Genomic DNA, 16878 nt, shown 5'->3' with positions numbered 1-16878 from the left:
CACCACCTCTCCACTGAACTAAATTCCCTCTCTCCCCCGCCCCTCTGTAGATCTTGTTCCACTAACTCACAACTCCACAGGAGGTGACACATCACATCTGACAGACTCTCCCCACCTTCAAAGTCCTACTAAAATCACACCTCCTCTAAGAGGTCTTCTCTGATTAAGCCCTTATTTCCCCTACCCTCTGCGTCACCTGTGCACTTGGATGCGTTCCCCTTAAGAATTTGATATTCACCCCAACCTCAGCCCCACAGGACATATATATTCTTACACTCTCCTTATATGCAGAAATAAGATTCACCAAAAGGATGGTAGGAGAATACAGCTCAGACTACTGAAATATTGAGAGAGAAGAAACACAAATTCAGTAGAGTTCTGCGTTCCTATAGGTTTGAGGAGAAAATGATGAAAGGAAAATGTGACAGGTCCAGGTCAACATTCATCTCGTAGCAATATGTTATCCAGCTCTCTCTCTGTGTATATATATGTGTATATATATACTTACACTCTGCCATTTCTTCTATCTGTAATTTATTTTAATATCTGTCTTCCCTGTGGGCATGCTCCCTGTGAGCAGGGATCATGTCTACCATGTCTACTTGGGAAGCAGTGTGGCTCAGTGGCTCAGTGGAAAGAGCCTGGGCTTCGGAGTCAGAGGTCATGGGTTCAAATCCCGGCTCTGCCACTTGTCAGCTGTGTGACTGTGGGCAAGTCACTTAACTTCTCTGTGCCTCAGTTCCCTCATCTGTAAAATGGGGATTAAAACTGTGAGCCTCAAGTGGGACAATCTGATTACCTTGTATCTACCCCAGCACTTAGAACAGTGCTCTGCACATAGTAAGCGCTTAACAAATACCAACATTATTATTACTAACCCTGTTTGTACTCTCCCAAGTGCTTAGTAAGTGCTCTGCACACACAGTAAGCTCTCAAACTACCACTGATTGCTGATTGATAGGTACCAACTCTTTTGCATTGGACTCTCTGAAGTGCTTAGTACAGTGCTCTACATGCAGTAAGTCCTCAATAAATACCATTGAGTGATTTAAATTTGTAATTTATATTAATGTCTGTCTCCCCCTCTAGACCATAAGCTCATTGTGGGCAGGGAATATATCTGTTATACTTTTATATTATACTCTCCCAAGTGCTTAGTCAGTGCTCTACACATAGTAAGCGCTCAGTAAATACGATTGATTGAAATAGAAAATCAAAGTCTGACTGACTGCAATAGAGTGTGGCAGGAACATGGTATTAGACACCAAACCAAACCAAAGGTCTACGGAGCTATAGTCTTGTCTAACCTTCTCTATCGCTCTGAGTCGGGGACCTCCCCGAAACCTCCCACATCCCATTCCCTGAGGAATTCCACTGGAGTCACTTATGGGCCCCACTCAACATCAAGTGGCAAGACAGTCACAAGCAACCAAGTCCTAGAATGAAGTCAGTCTCGCAGCACTGAATGGCTGCACACCTCAACCCAGTTGCATCAAGTAAGACTAAGTGAGGAGAATGGATGACAGTGGGATACTCAAACAGTCCTTGTATGGTGAGCAGAAATTGAGCTAGCAAAAACAGAGGAGACAGAGGAAACCCATTTAAGACTGCAGTAAAGCAACGCCTCAAAGTGTGGCAGGCACCGTTGAAAACTGCAAGGTAAATGCCACAGGCAGACCAGTATCGTACACCGCAATCAAGAAAAGAATAGCTCTTTCTGAGGAGAAGCAGTGAGAGGCTCATGATACAGAGGCAAGGGTGAAAACAGCACTAAGTGCTGCCAACAACAAACACAACCGCACAAAAGGATGACCTTTATATGGGACTGGGATTGTGGGTCCCACGATAGTATGGTCACATGTGCGTGAGTGAACTTCATAGTCAACAGTTTCTCCTGCAAGCATATAAGCTGACTGTGGGCAGGGAACGTGTCTAGGCTGAACATCCCTAGACTTTAGACTTGTTGTGGGCAGGGAAAGTGTATTCCGACTCTTATGTTGTACTCTCCCAACTGCGTAGTAGAGTGTTCTGCACATAGTAAGTGCTCAATAAATATGATTTATTGATTGAAAAGGGATACACATACATGCGTATGTATGTTCTCATCACATGGACACTAGGTGTCAACGGAGATACACTTCTTGAGTAACTGTGGAATGGCATTCTTATAAATAGTAGTTTTTTTTGAAGATTCTGGTGAAAGACACTTGGCTAATGATCCTTTGACATGAAAAACAGCTTGGCCCAGTAGATAGAGCACAGACCGGAGAATCAGAAGGACGTGGGTGCTAATCCTGGCTCTGCCACTTGTCCACTGTGTGTCCTTCGGCAAGTCACTTCTCTGTGCCTCAGTCACCTCTTCTGTGAAATGGGGAATAAGACTGTGAGCCCTATATGAGACAGGGACTGTGTCCAACCTGATTAACGTGTATCTACCACAGCGCTTACAACAGTGTCTAGCACATAGTAATCGCTTAACAAATACCATAAAAAAAAATCCTCCTCAGATTCAAAGGTTAAGGACCAGAAACAAATATCTTTTCTTTCTAGTGTAACATATTAATGTCCCTCTCTGGCAGGAAAGCCTGAGTTCGCTACCCTAGAAATCAATAAATCCATCAATTAATGGTATTTTTTGAGCACTTACTTTGTGCAGAACACTATACTAAGCACTTGAGAGAGTTCAGTACAATAGAGTTGGTAGACACAATCTTAGGGGTTCGCGTCAATGCATAGCTGGAGCCCCTGTCCAGAAACTGGGGACACTGAGTTGATGCTTTTCTAGCCACAGCTCCCAACTGACTTTTGTTTTTATTTTGTGTGTTGCATATTGTGTGTTGTGTGTCCTTTACACTGTTTTAATGTTTCATTGCTCCCAATGTGACCATCTCCAGTCCCATTCCTCACTCCCCCATCCACCCCATCTATATTTCTAGATTGTGAGCCCCTTGAGGGATGGGGTCGGTATCAAATTGGCTCTGCCAATTGTCGGCTGAGTGACCTTGGGCAAGTCACTTAACTTCTCTGTGCCTCAGTTCCCTCATCTGTAAAATGGGGACTAAGACTGTGAGCCCCATGTGGGACAACCTGATAACCTTGTATCTACCTCAGTGCTTAGAACAGTGTTTGGCACATAGTAAGCACTTAATAAATACCATTATTATTATTAATAATAATTTACACCTGTATACTCTTTCCCAGCATTTAGAACAGTGTTCTGCCCACAGTGAGCACTGAATTATTACTATTATTACTATTTCTACTTCTACCTCATGACAGCATGGCTGGTTGTGTCAGAGCCAGGGGTGCCCTCTCCAATTCACTATCTTGTCTTATGCCATAGATTCCTCTGCCACCCATAGTGACGCCATGGACACATCTCTCCCAGAATGCTTCATCTCCACCTGCAATCGTTCTGGTAGTGGATCCAGAGAGTTTTAGTGGTAAAAATATGTAAGTGGTTTACTTTTGCCTCCTTCCACGCAGTACACCTGAGTCTCTGCCCTTGACTCTCTCCCATGCCGCTGCTGCCCAGCACAGGGGAGTTTTGACTTGAAGCAGATTGCCTTCCACTCGCTAGCCACTGCCCAAGCTAGGAATGGAATGAGTAGGACTCTACTTGACTCTTACTCCTGCAGTCGAGACTGGTGGAGTACTGGAAACTCTCCGGGTGTGACCCTGAGAGGGGCTCCAACTCATTGTCCGTGACCAATTTAGTGGGCTTTAGCCTGTTCAAATTTACTTCCATTCATTCAATTGTATTTATTGATGATAATTATAATTACAGTATTTAAGAACTCAGTATGTGTCAGGCACTGTACTAAGTGCTGGGGCGGGGGGGAGAAATACAAGCAAATCGGGGTGGACACTGTCCCTGTCCCATGTGGGGCTCACAGTCTTAATCCCCATTTTACAGATGAGATAACTGAGGCCCAGAAAAGTTAAGTGACTTGCCCAAGGTCACACAGCCAACAATTGGCAGAGCCAGGATTATAACCCATGACCGCTTGGGAGCATACAATATAACAATAAACAGACATGCTCCCTGCCTACAGTGAGCTTACAGTCTGCAGCGTGGCTCAGTGGAAAGAGCACGGGCTTGGGAGTCAGAGGTCATGAGTTCGAATCCCTGCTCTGCCACTTGTCAGCTGTGTGACTGTGGGCAAGTCACTTAACTTCTCTGTGCCTGTTTCCTCATCCGTAAAATGGGGATTAACTGTGAGTCTCACGTGGGACAACCTGATTACCCTGTATCTACCCCAGCGCTTAGAACAGTGCTCGGCACATAGTAAGCGCTTAACAAATACCAACATTATTAGAGACGGGTTTACAGTTGAGCTTACAATTTACTCTACGTTAACCAAGTTAGAGGGCGCAGATATTAGAATGCACTTCCATTCCTCTGGCAGACTCTTCCAACAGATTACCAACATCATTGAAAGTTCTATAGACAGTCATTCAAGAATTGTTATACCTAGAAGAATAGACCAAATGGCAGGACAGAATAATAATCCCTTCCATCCAAGTCCCGGAACAGAGTCAGTCTACTAATACTGAAACCATACTTCGATTAAAATCACATCTCCGAAAGGCCTTCCCTAAGCCCTCTTTTCCCCTTTCATTCATTCAATCTTATTTTTTGAGCGCTAGCTGAGTCTTGCTTTGTCTCTGGGGAGGTGGGGGAGCCCATCTTCTGTAGCGCCAGTGCCTTGCTGAGCATCAATCAATTCAATGGAATTTATTGAGCGCTTCCTGTGTGCAGAGCATGGTACTAAGAGCCTCGGAGAGTACACTATAACAGAGTTGGCAGACACATTCCCTGTCCACAACGAGCTTACGGTCTAGTCTAGCGTCCCCTGTCTTTTCTGGCAATGGCACTCCAGGTTTAACACTTATGCCCTGTCCTTGGTTCCAAAGAAATCCTCTGCCCTCCTACCACCTTCCCCAGGGCAGGTACTCTGGCTGATTTCCATAATACAACTAGTTCCCCAGTACTTAATTTCCTCATTAGGGGGTGTGGGGAAGGGAAGTACAAATGGACTCCTCCCCCAAATCTATTCCTCCGTAACAGGAGAATCCACCCCCTAACTGTTCAAAATGCTATGAGACACCAAAATGACTTGAGGTCGCTTTGGACCTATGTGGGAGCATGGATACTTATTGAAATGTGGGTGCAGAGCAGAATAACAGTAGGCAACGTTGTTCCTTGTTCATTTACACAAAATCAATCATTCACGTTGGAGCTTCTGGGGTGTCTGCTGTTTACCTAGCTGAGCAGGGTTATTCATTTGCAAAAATGAAGACTGTCCATTCTACATTTGATATGTTTATTAGAATTGGAGGGAAACATCCAAATACAGCTCTGAAGGGTGTATGCCAACTTACAACGAGAAGCAGCGTGGCCTAGTGGATAGAGCACAGTCCGGCAAGTCAGAAGAACCTGGATTCTAATTGCGGCTCTGCCACTTGTCTGCTGGGTGACCTAGGACAAGTCACTTCACTTCCCCATGCCTCAGTTCCTTCCTCTGTAAAATGGGGATTTAATACCTATTCTCCCTTCTACTTAGACTGTGACCCCCGTGTAGATCAGGAACTTGGTCCAACCTGGTAATCTTTGTATCTACCTCGGGTTTAGTACAGTGGTTAGAACAAAGTAAGCACTTGAAAAATACCACTACTATTATGATTATTATTAGTGAGTGTGAAACACTCAACAAATAACCATAATTATTAGCATTTAGATTGTTGGAATAGGTAGGGCTTCCTATAGCAAAGTTAATTCTTTAAAATACAGGTCACTTTCTTAAAATAGTAGTTCTAAAGAGATGAAGGATTTGAGGAAAAGAACCACTAATAAGTGAAAGGTGGGGAGTGAAAGGTGGGGAGTGCTTATTAAAAAAAAAAACACTCTTAATCCATGCTCTGTCTTGCCACTCTACCTTTGGAGATCGAGCCCCTTAGGGGCTTTTTATGAAAAGTAATCTGCACTCATGGGTAGCGAGAAAAGGTGACTGGGACCTCTTGCTAATTTCTTCTGAAAAGGAATGGTTATAATGACATTAAATTATGCTTTAAATTATTAGAAAAATTGAAAAGCACACGGTGCCACGAACTTAATTATGCCTGGTTCTCAAAGACGTAACATAGTTTAAAAAGCATTTTCCAAAGTAAAGTGTCAAAGAACTTTATGAATTTGGTGGATAAGACTCATGTATAATTATAATAAGGGGATGTCTACGACAGAAGATCAGTAAATTAGCTTTTGATATGACTGAAAATAGGAGGGCAATCAGTCATATGCTACACACAACAGAATTTATTTTACATTATAGCGTTTGTAGAAATATCTTCCGAAGCGTATTCATTACAGCAGCAAAGACAGCATAAGAAAATGTGAAAAGGCAAGGAGTCATGCAGAGGGTAAGAGATAGAGAAAGCCTTATAATGAAGAACTGGACAAGTCAGTAATTGTCATCATATGAAAGATGGGTTTTGAAATGTAATTTTGAAATGAATGGAAAATCATTATGGGGCCAGACAATGCAGGCATGCAGTAATTCAAAAAGTTCAACGTCTGATAAGGGAGAGGACTGAATGTGGGCCTGAGGATGGTATAGGTTGAGCCTAGGCAGAGTACAGGATGTAAACGGATGAACAGGGTAAGCGAATCCATCAGTGGTGTCTATTGAGCTGCTTCAGAGAAGCGGCGTGGCTTAGTGGATAGAGCATGGGCCTGGGAGTCAGAAGGACCTGGGTTCTAATCCTGGCCCTGCCCCATGCCTGCTGTGTGACCTTGGGCAAGTCGCTTCACTTCTCTGGGCCTCAGTTACCTCCTCTGTAAAATGGGGATTAAGACTGTGAACTCCATGTGGGACAAGGGACTGTGTCCAACCAATTTAACCTGTATCTACCCTAGCGCTTATAACAGTGCTTGGCACATTTAACAAGTACCATTATTATTTTTATTATTATTGAGCGCTTCCTCTGGGCAGAGCACTGTATCAAGCTCCTGGGAAAGCATGATAGACACCAGATGATAGACACAATGCCTGTGCACATGGAGTTTACAGACTACAGGGGGAGACAGACATTACGATCGATTATAGAGCGGGGAAGTAGAAGAATATAAAGATATGACCGATTTGCTTATATCCATGGCAGCGCTTAGCACAGCGCTTAACAAATACTATTATTATAGGGGCAAAAGTGCTGTGGGGCTGGGGTGAGCATCAAAGTGCTTAAGGAGAAGCCATGAAAATCATGAAACTCCTTGATGGGCCACTTCTCGGCCTTTTGACTAAGATCAAACATAGTATCTGTTCTTATCAGTTCAATATCTGATAAGTCCTCTATCCAAGGACAATTTTAATTCAAGACTGTGAGCCCCTTGTTGAGTAGGGATTGTCTTTATTTGTTGCTGAATTGTACTTTCCGAGCGATTCGTTCAGTGCTCTGCATACAGGAAGCGCTCAATAAATATGATTGAATGAAAGGAAACAGGTGAGTTGGCAGTCAATACAGAAGTTGATGGAAAGCCAAGAAAAACCCGGGGAGGCTTAGTAAAGAGATGAGACAACGAACAGCTATTCCTTTCAAGAAAATTGATGCAATTCAAATTTGGCACCACACTCGGTGAACTGCGGCTTGTTGTCAAGTTCATACCCTCATTTTCAACACCATCTTCCTCATTAACTCCCATTTATTTTGTGGCGGTCTGTACTAGGGACAAACTGATGCTCTCCCTCGGTCTCCAGGTTGTCGGTCCCCTCACATCTTTTTCCTTCTCTATTTTCTCCAAACTTCTCTGAAGACACGGTCAATGTGTCCAATCCCCCCAAATTGCTCATCCAAAGTGAAATTTCTTAAAGAATACCATGGACTGCCCAAAAGACAAACAAGTGGATTTTAGAGCAAATTAAACCAAAGCGGTCTTAAGAAGGCCAAATGACTCGACTTAGATTAGCATATTTTGGACACATAATCAGGAGGACTAAATCTCTGGAGAAGATACTAATGCTAGGAAAAGTCCAGGGAAAACGTGGAAGAGACAGACCAGCAGCTAGATGGATAGAGACCATAACAACAATAACGGAAGAACCATTAGAATGACTGCGGATTAAGGCAGAGGACAGGATGTTCTGGAGAAGTATATCCATGGAGGTGCTATGAACTACTCGACAGAACTTAATAATAATATTTGTTAAGCGCTTACTGCCAAGCACTGTGATAATGATAATAATAGATACAAGATCATCAGGTCCCATGAGGGGCTCACATGCTTGGTTTAGGAGCACGGGCTTGGGAGTTAGAGATTGTGGGTTCTAATTCCGCTTCCGCCACTTAGCTGTGTGACTTTGTGCAAGTCACTTATTCATTCAATTGTATTTATTGAGCACTTACTGTGTGCAGAGCACTATACTGAGCCCTTGGAAAGTACAATTCAGCAACAAGTAGAGACAATCCCTGCCCACAATGGGCTCACAGTTGTGCCTCAGTTCCTTCATCTGTAAAATGGGGATTAAGACTGTGAGCCCCACGTGGGGCTCACAACCTGTTTACCTTATATCTACCCCAGCACTTAGAACAGTGCTTGGCACATAGTAAGCACTTAGCAAATGCCATTATTATTATTATTAAGTAGGAGGGAGAACAGGTAGTGAATCCCCATTTTGCAGATGGGGGAAACTGTGACACAGAGAAGTGAAGTGACTTGCCCAAGGTTACACAGGCAGGTACGTGGTGGAGCCAGGATTAGAAGCCAGGTCCTCTGACTCCCAAGATGGGAGCTCTTTCCAATAGGCCATGCTGCTTTCCTAGGGTGGCCAAATGGAAAGACCAAGGACCTGGACGTTAGGAGACCTGGGTTCTAATCCTGCCTCTGACTTTGGGAAAGTCACTTGATTTCTCTGTGCCTCGGGTTCCTCATCTGTGAAATGGGGATAAAATACCTATTCTCTCTCTCTCAAACTGAGCCCTGGGAGGGACAGAGCCCATGTCTAATCTGACTATAATGTACCATCCACAGTGCTCAGCACATAGTAAGAGCTGAATACCAAAAGTAATATTAAGCGGGGCCGGCTTCAGACGGTGACTGAGGTAGCTACCTCAGGGCATTCTGTCAGGGGGGTGGTTGCCATAACATTATTGAGCCGAGGCTATATGAATCCATCTGCGGTCCCAAGGCTCTTTGATTTTATGGGGTCCCCTATTTGATGCATGACATCATTATGTTAGACTGAGCACCATGCGCTGTGTGTGATGTCACTGGACTGCACGACTCCTTTCAATGAAGACAAAAGGGAGCTGCATGGCCAGGTGCCCGTGTCTTCCCCACTCCTCCCCACTCCCCTGGCCTCAATGCGGCCAGGGCCTTGAAAACGTCTCTGGGCCTCAGATACCGCATCTGTAAAATGGGGAATAATACTGTGAGCCACAAGAGGGACAGGGACTGTGTCTAACCCGCTCTGCTTGTATCCACCCAGCACTTAGTACAGTCCTTGGCAAATGCAGTGAGAGAAGACTGCTGAGTACAGGACCCGGCACCAGGCTGACCAGGTTGTGCTTGTAGATGGCTATCAGCGGGGGTGGGAGCTGCGGTGGGAGCTATTTGCCTGGTTTCCATGGCTGGGGCCCGGGGCCGGTGGTGGGAGTGTGTGTGGGGGGGGGGGTCCCCTCTTAGCCCAAGACCCTAAAAGCCCCTGCATTAATCCAGTGATAGAAAATTTGGAAGTTCCCACTCTCCCTCTGCCCAAATAGGAACTCCCGTGTGAACAGGGACCTGGGAAGGAAATTACAATGATTCTGGAACAACAGGGGAGTCAGGTACCCCTGCCTCCCCCATCCCCACCCCCATAAACACACACACCATCACAGTAAAGCTCTAGTTTCAGTGGTCTGAATGGAATGGCATTTTTCCCTCATCTGCAAAATGGGTAATTTTCTGTTCTTCCTCTTACTTAGAATGTGAGTCCCATGTGGGACCTGATGATCTTGTATCTACCCCAATGCTTAGTACAGTGCTTGGGACATAATAATTGTGGTAATTGTTTATCGCTTACTCTGTGCCACATAGGGCTAGCAGTCTTACTCCCCATTTTCCAGATGAGGTAACTGAGGCACAGAGAAGTGAAGTGACTGGCCCAAGGTCACACAGCAGACAAGTGGCAGAGTCAGGATTAGAACCCAGGTCCTTCAGACTTCCAGGTCCATCCTCTATCCACTGGGCCACGCTGCTTCTCTTTACCACAATTATTACAGCGCACTGCACATGGGAAATGCTCAATAAATACCACAGATTGATTGCTTTCTTTCTCTAATTGTTTCAGGCTCAATCCTTGGGTTGAAGCCTCCATGCTCTATCTGCTTTTTGGCTTCCTTGCCTTCCTCTAGCATCTGCCTCTAAAAGTTGAAGAGGTGAAATACACTCGATGAAAACTCCTCTATGATCTGGCAGTAAAACTTGGCTGATAGAGCATAAGGGCAATTGGGACCGGAGTGCAGTGGGTGGCACAGAGCTGGAACCGGGCTGGGCCGGTTGAGGGGGGGTGGGTCTAGTTACAGAATTACTGTTACCAGTCTCTTCTTCCCTTTGGTTCTTTTGCCACTCCCCACCACCCCCAACCAGTGCCGTCCTCATTTTTGAAGCCATTTTAAAATCAGCTCCTGGTATTTTCTGTGGGCTGCAAATGGGCCTTCAGCCAAGGACTGGTGTATGCTTGACCTAACTTCTAAATATGTTAAAGGAAAATGTAAAAATGCTGTCAGTCTCCTTTTCACTTTTATAATACCCCAAACCAGTTTTGATTTAATAAGTTACATATGGTGAGAACTGTATTCTAATCCCTTGTAATAGCATGGGAGCCAGACTGAAATGCTCGCCCCTCGAGTTACATAGGATGAGAATCTGGCCCCAAGTGATTAGTCCATAAAGTCTAATTACATTTTCCCACAGAATCTTCCAAGTCTCTCTGAGGGACTCAGGGGTTTCCTCCTCCCAAACCTTCTATTTTATTCCTCCTGTACCTAAAAGCCTCTGTTTGGCCTTTTGCTGTTCTCTCTCTAATATCAACATTCAGTTAATAATAATGGATCTCAAAATCATTTGTTTTAGTGTCAAAATTCAGTTTTTTCCCTTGTATGGCTGTTGCCAGCTCCCCTCCTTGTCCCCCTTTTAGACCATGACCTTGTGGGTTTGCGAGGGGGAGGAGGAGGGGAGACCAGGTCTGAATAATTTCCCCAGCGCTTAGTACCGAGCTTTGCACAAAGGAGGTCAGGAAATGCAATAAATAAAAGAAAAATACTGGCAAGGGTTTCATGGAAAATATATGGCTTTCCAAAGTCCTCCTTATCTATTTGAATTGAACCCTCTTTTGGGGCTTCAGAAATCCACTTGCTTATCACTGGGGGAGTGAATTTGGGAATCCAGAATCTTGTTAGCAGTGATTTCTTTGTGTTTGCTAGTCATGAGCTGTAAAACTAAAAAAAAACCCAAAAAAACCCCAACTTACCCTGAACCTAGCTTTTTTTTCCTCCAATTACTTGTGAGGAAATAGACTATTTCTGAATGTTTACACTATTTGCCAACAAATGGCACTGGGGAGGGAGGTGCTTTGAGCCTGTACATGGGTTTTGAGGCTGTATTCAGCAAGACGGGATTGAAGAATCCCAGCTGTAAGCACATGCGTCAGCACTGGTCACTGGCTCATTAGAGCTGCATTTGGTTCCATCCCCAGTTTGGCTGTTGAGTTAAGAAAATAGGCTTGTAGGGGGAGGGGCTTAATCAGCCTCATCATTCTTACCCAGTTGCTGGGGCTTTGGCCCGTAGAACAGGAGTCTACCCTGCTGGACCTCTCGGTGAGGTGGGGGTGTGATCTGGTGAGGAGTCCAGGGGGTGGTGGTGGTGAAGAGTTGAGGTCTCCACCTGCATTACCACACTCTGGAGGCAGGAGAAGCAGGGTGGCCTAATAGAAAGAGAATGGATCTGTGAGTCAGAGGACCTGGACTCCGCCACTTGCCTGCTGTGTGACCATGGGCAAATCACTCAACCTCTCTGTGCCTCAGTTAGCTCATCTGAAAAATGGGGATTAAAACTGGGAGCCCCAAGTGGGACAGGGACTGAATCCAGCCTGATTATCTTGTAGAGCTTAGTATAGTGCCTGACACATAGTAAGTGCTTAACAAATGCCATTTCAAAACACATAGGTCGCTTTGAATTCTAAATTTATAGAGATGAAGACTAGCTGACTGGATAAATGCAAAACATCCAAATCGCCTATCGTGGACAAAACACTTGCACAGTTTTGCTCTCGGTCACCCATGTACTAGATCAAAAAGGAAGAGAGATGCAAAGTGAACCCATGAAATGCTTCAAAAGGCCTTGAGAGCTTGTTCTGAGATTTACTGACCTTGAGAGACTAAACAGTGAACCAGTGTTGTCCTCCTCCCCTTCTGTATGATCTCTTTTTCTAGCTAAAGTTTATCCTGTACACTCGGACATGTAAACAGTAGCCTGCTATCAAAACAGAGTTCTATAAATCCCCTGTACTATTTACAGGTAATACTTTCCTTCTTTTTATGGAAAAAAAGAGGCAGCCTTATATGCTAAAAAGCCAAATTTATCCCTGGATGCAAATTTGACAAAGTAAATATTAGGAACTTATTTAAAAATTTCACCTAGAAATGATGGCAGAGAGAGCTTCAGCCTCCTCACTTTCTTAATAAAATGGAGAACTGAAATAGTTGCTCTTTCACAACAGAGCCTCTCTTGGAGTTTGCTGCTCTTCGGGCAGGGTCTCGTTTTATTCTAGTTCACCTTATTTTGTCTCCTAGTAGCAACTTCAAAATTCCTGGCACCAGTGTAAAGAAAGATATAGGAGTTGAGAAAGCTTATTAGAAATATAAGCTTCACCATGTGGTGTGGCCTCTTGCTTAACCCCATGCCTGCCTTTCATAATCAATGATAGGCAGAGACATATGGTGAAAGAAATCCTTTTGGTATCAGGTTGATGGAAGAAGCACAGGCAATTCTTTTACGACTAAATATCACAGAAGATAAATTTGACAAAGGAATCAGAACCCCAAGCATGGTAGGGATGAAATGATTTTCCAAGACTGGTAATTATTTGCCTGGAACCCGTAGCGGTATGTGCATAAAACCATGTTAAATTTTATAGCCTCGTATAAAGACACCTTCTCAATAGTTTCTTCTCAATGGTTTCTTTGATATATTTACTTATCCTTAACTGCATTTCTTCTTATATTTAATGCAGCGCAAATGTTGGCTGGTTGTCAGGAATTTCTGACTAATCAATGTCCACCCTGCCGCTCCCCGCAAAGCTCCTGGGATGAGAGGTGGCTAAAGGGCTGGGAAGGGAACTGTGCAACGCCCCCGCCACCCCCCCCCAGTGCACACGCGCGCGCACACACACACACACATATGTACCCCACCCCGGGGTGCTTCTGGGAAAAGGGGCAGCGGGCTTGAGGAGAGGCTGACAAAATCAAGCTCTTCAAGGCCGTGGCTCTCAAGGCCCTAGAGGCTGGCCTCCCCTTCCCTCCCTCGGGCCGCCTCTCTCTGTCCATTTCTCCCACCACCTCAGCTTCCACCCTTTTGCCTCCACGTCACGGGCTCCTTAGACCAGTATGGATTCATCAACCAATTTAATCCCAGAGAATTGTGCAACATGGATTGTGAAACCCAAACCGAATGGACAAGAGAATTCCTGGGCGCATGTATATGACAGAATGACAAGAGAAAGGATGTTTCGATCGGGATTGATGCCGTAATAAACCTCTGAACCTAGAAATGATTAAATGAAGCTTAAATCACTGACCAGTTCCTGTGCCCATGGGTACAGTTGGGATTTTTTTTAGCCACATCATGCTTCTGGTTCAGCTGTAGGACCTCTTTTCCAAGCCTCACTGGCCCACCCCACCAGTGCTGCTCATTGTCAAATATAGTAAGAATAATAATAATTGTGGTGTTTATTAAGCGCTTACTATGTGCCAGGCACAGTACTAAGCTCTGGAGTGGAGACAAGCAAATTGGGTTGGAGACAGTCCTTGTCCCGCATGAGGCTTACAGTCTTAATCCCCATTATACAGGTGAGGGAACTGAGGCACAGAGAAGTGAAGTGATTTACCCAAAGCCACACAGTAGACAAGTGGCAAAGCCGGGTTTAGAACCCATGACCTTCCGACTCCCAGGCCCGTGCTCTATCCGCTATGCCGTGCTGCTTTAGAATGTTTATACATTTCGATTACTCGTAATTTGGAAAAGCGAGTGTCGGGAAAGAATTTTATAGCTTTGTTGTTTTGGCAGCACATTTCCAGCAATCCCAGAGCATTTGCCACTGATGTAGCAGTTACATGTTGGGATTGTATTCAATACCAGACCGTTTAAAAATGACCTTTCAGAGGCTACAGGAAATGAAGTCATCAAAAAGGTGTATAAAACCAGTTTACTATAGAGAGTTTGGTGCCCTCAAGCATGAACAACAGGGAGGAACAATCTGTTTATGTGGGAGAGACTGAGGGAATAGAAGGGAAGAGAGAGTGTGGCATATGGATACATTACTGCACCTTTGGCAAGAGAACAAATGAAATAATATCTGACACTTCATCAAAAGCCTAGAGGGTCTTGGGATTTATTATCAAAGCAGATCATTAAAATAGATGTTAATTCCTTCCCGTTGCGACAACAGAAACAGAAGTTGAAATCCCTCCCCTCCCCTCCGAACATTTACACTGGCAATATTCTATGGCATCATCTTGGTATTATTTCTTTTTTTTTTTAGTGAAGTTGGACAGATTTATGTGACCTCCAATCAAGACTAGAGTTCACCAAAGCCTTTGCCTCTTAGGGGCATGCTGTTGCTAGCCCATGCAGAAGGAAATCAGCACTTGTGTATATGCCAGGGCCCAGGAGGTATATTAATAGATAGAGTGCTGTATGTGGCTGCTTATGCAATAAGATGAATGCCCTATAACACACATACTGTAAAAAGGACCTACATCTGGAGACATCAGTCAAGTAATTTGGGCTGCCTCTGACCTAGAGGCGTATTTGCTCTTTGTCACTGAGGTTTCCAACTGGAGAGCCTGCCTCCTCCCCCCTTTTTTAATGGTATTTGTTAAGTGCTCACTCTGTGCCAGGGACTGTATTAAGTGCTGGGGTAGATACAAGCTAATCACATTGGACACAATCCATGTCCCTCGTGGGGTTTACAGTCACTGTTGCCATTTTACAGATGAAGTAACCGAGGCACAGAGAAGTGAAGTGACTTGCTCAAGGTCACGCAGCAGACACGTGGCAGAGCCAGGATTAGAACCCAGGTCCTTCTGACTTCCGGGCTTGGGCTCTATCTATTAGACCACACTGCTCTCTGATCCACGGTCGCTCCTAAGACTTTCAGGTACTGCCTGGGTCCAGTAAGACCTTTTCCCGCAAACTTAGGCAGGCAAGTTTTTATCTCCAAAGGAAATCTCAATGTATCTGCCACTTTCTTAGAGAGAAGACCTCTGGCTAATATGGGACCTCCTTCTGACCTGGAAAGTGAGTGAGGGTCTGGGCTTCATTCTCCCATTTAATACTTTTAAAAAGCATATTTGGATGCTAATAATAATCATGACTGGGGTATTGACTTGAACACTAAGTATGTGCTAAGCTCTGGGGCAGTTTGAAGATAATCAGACCAGACCCAGACCCTGGCTCACACAAGGGCACACAATCTAAGAGTGAGGAGGAGCTAGGTATCAACACCCCATTTTATAGATGAGGAAACTGAGGCCCAGAGAAGTGAAGCGACTTGCCCAAGGCCACACGGATGGCCTGCAGCAGAGCAAGAGTTGGAACCCTGTCTTCGGTCTCCCAATTCCAAGCTCTTTCCACTAGGTCACGGCCTCCCTTTCCATTTTTGTGATGAGCACAGAAAGAACCAGTTCGGAACCACTTCACCACAAAAGACTGTCCTTCATTTGGGATGCCTTCATGCTTTGCTAGAACGCTAATAGGATGGCTGCGCTTTACAATCAATCGATCAATCGATCGATGGTATTTACTGAGCGCTTCCTATTTGCAGAGCACTTGGAGGTACAGTGCAACAGAATTAGCAAATATGTTCCCTTCCCATAACGAGCTTATGGTCGTAAAGTAAAAACACAATGGCAAGAATGTGCGTAGCTTTGTTAGACTTGGGTAGACTAGCTTAGCAGATAACGAGCCCTTTGTTGGGCAGGGATTGTCTCTATCTGTTGCTGAATTGTACATTCCAAGCACTTAGTACAGTGCTCTGCACACAGTAAACGTTCAATAAATACGATTGAACAAATGAATGAATGGTCCACAAAGCCAAGGGAAGCATTAAAGGGGAGGGTAAGGCTCCTGGATTACTCAGAGCTGAAAGTCAATTCACAAGTTGTTCAACTCACTCCACTGGACCTTCACGAGTTTGAGGTCATCACAAGGCTTGATCTCCTTGGTCTCCCTTGTTCTCCTGGAAGAACTGGGTTGATTCTGGCTGTTCCTTTGGGAGTCTGGTAACCCGTTCCCACTGCCACCACTGTCTTCTTTGAGAAATGAAGATCAGTCGATCGACCAGTCGAGCGCTTACTATGTGCAGAGCACTGTACTAAGTGCTCAAGAGAGTATAATGCAACAGACTTAGCAGACACATTGACTGTTCATAGCGAGCTTATGATCTAGAGGGGGGTACAGAAATTAATATGAATAAATAAGTAATCTATAACATACAATTTAAAGATACGTACAGAAGTGCTGTGGGGTTGGGGGCGGGGTGAATAGCAATTGTCCAAAGGTCACAGATCCAAATGCATAGATGACACAGAAGGGAGAGCGAGCCAGGGAAAAGAGGGCTTAAT

General features: G+C 44.7%; 1 long non-coding RNA gene and 1 other non-coding gene across 2 annotated transcripts in view; one reads left to right on the top strand and one right to left on the bottom strand.

The window, feature by feature from the left end:
* Positions 1-16641, bottom strand: part of LOC114806354 — a 41796-nt gene extending 25155 nt beyond the window's left edge. The window contains exons 1-2 of the long non-coding RNA XR_003754381.2: positions 16429-16641; positions 11799-11960 (exon numbers count right to left, since the gene is read on the bottom strand). This is a non-coding gene — a long non-coding RNA (uncharacterized LOC114806354). The remainder of the gene's footprint in view (positions 1-11798; positions 11961-16428) is intronic.
* LOC114806878 lies at positions 7278-7472 on the top strand. Its single transcript, XR_003754933.1, has one exon. It is a non-coding gene; the product is annotated as a U2 spliceosomal RNA (small nuclear RNA).
* Positions 16642-16878: the final 237 nt, after the last annotated feature.

The sequence above is a fragment of the Ornithorhynchus anatinus genome, chromosome X1, assembly GCF_004115215.2.
Source record: "Ornithorhynchus anatinus isolate Pmale09 chromosome X1, mOrnAna1.pri.v4, whole genome shotgun sequence".
NCBI classification, from domain to species: Eukaryota; Metazoa; Chordata; class Mammalia; order Monotremata; family Ornithorhynchidae; genus Ornithorhynchus; species Ornithorhynchus anatinus.
This window is presented reverse-complemented; position numbering and strand designations above follow the sequence as displayed.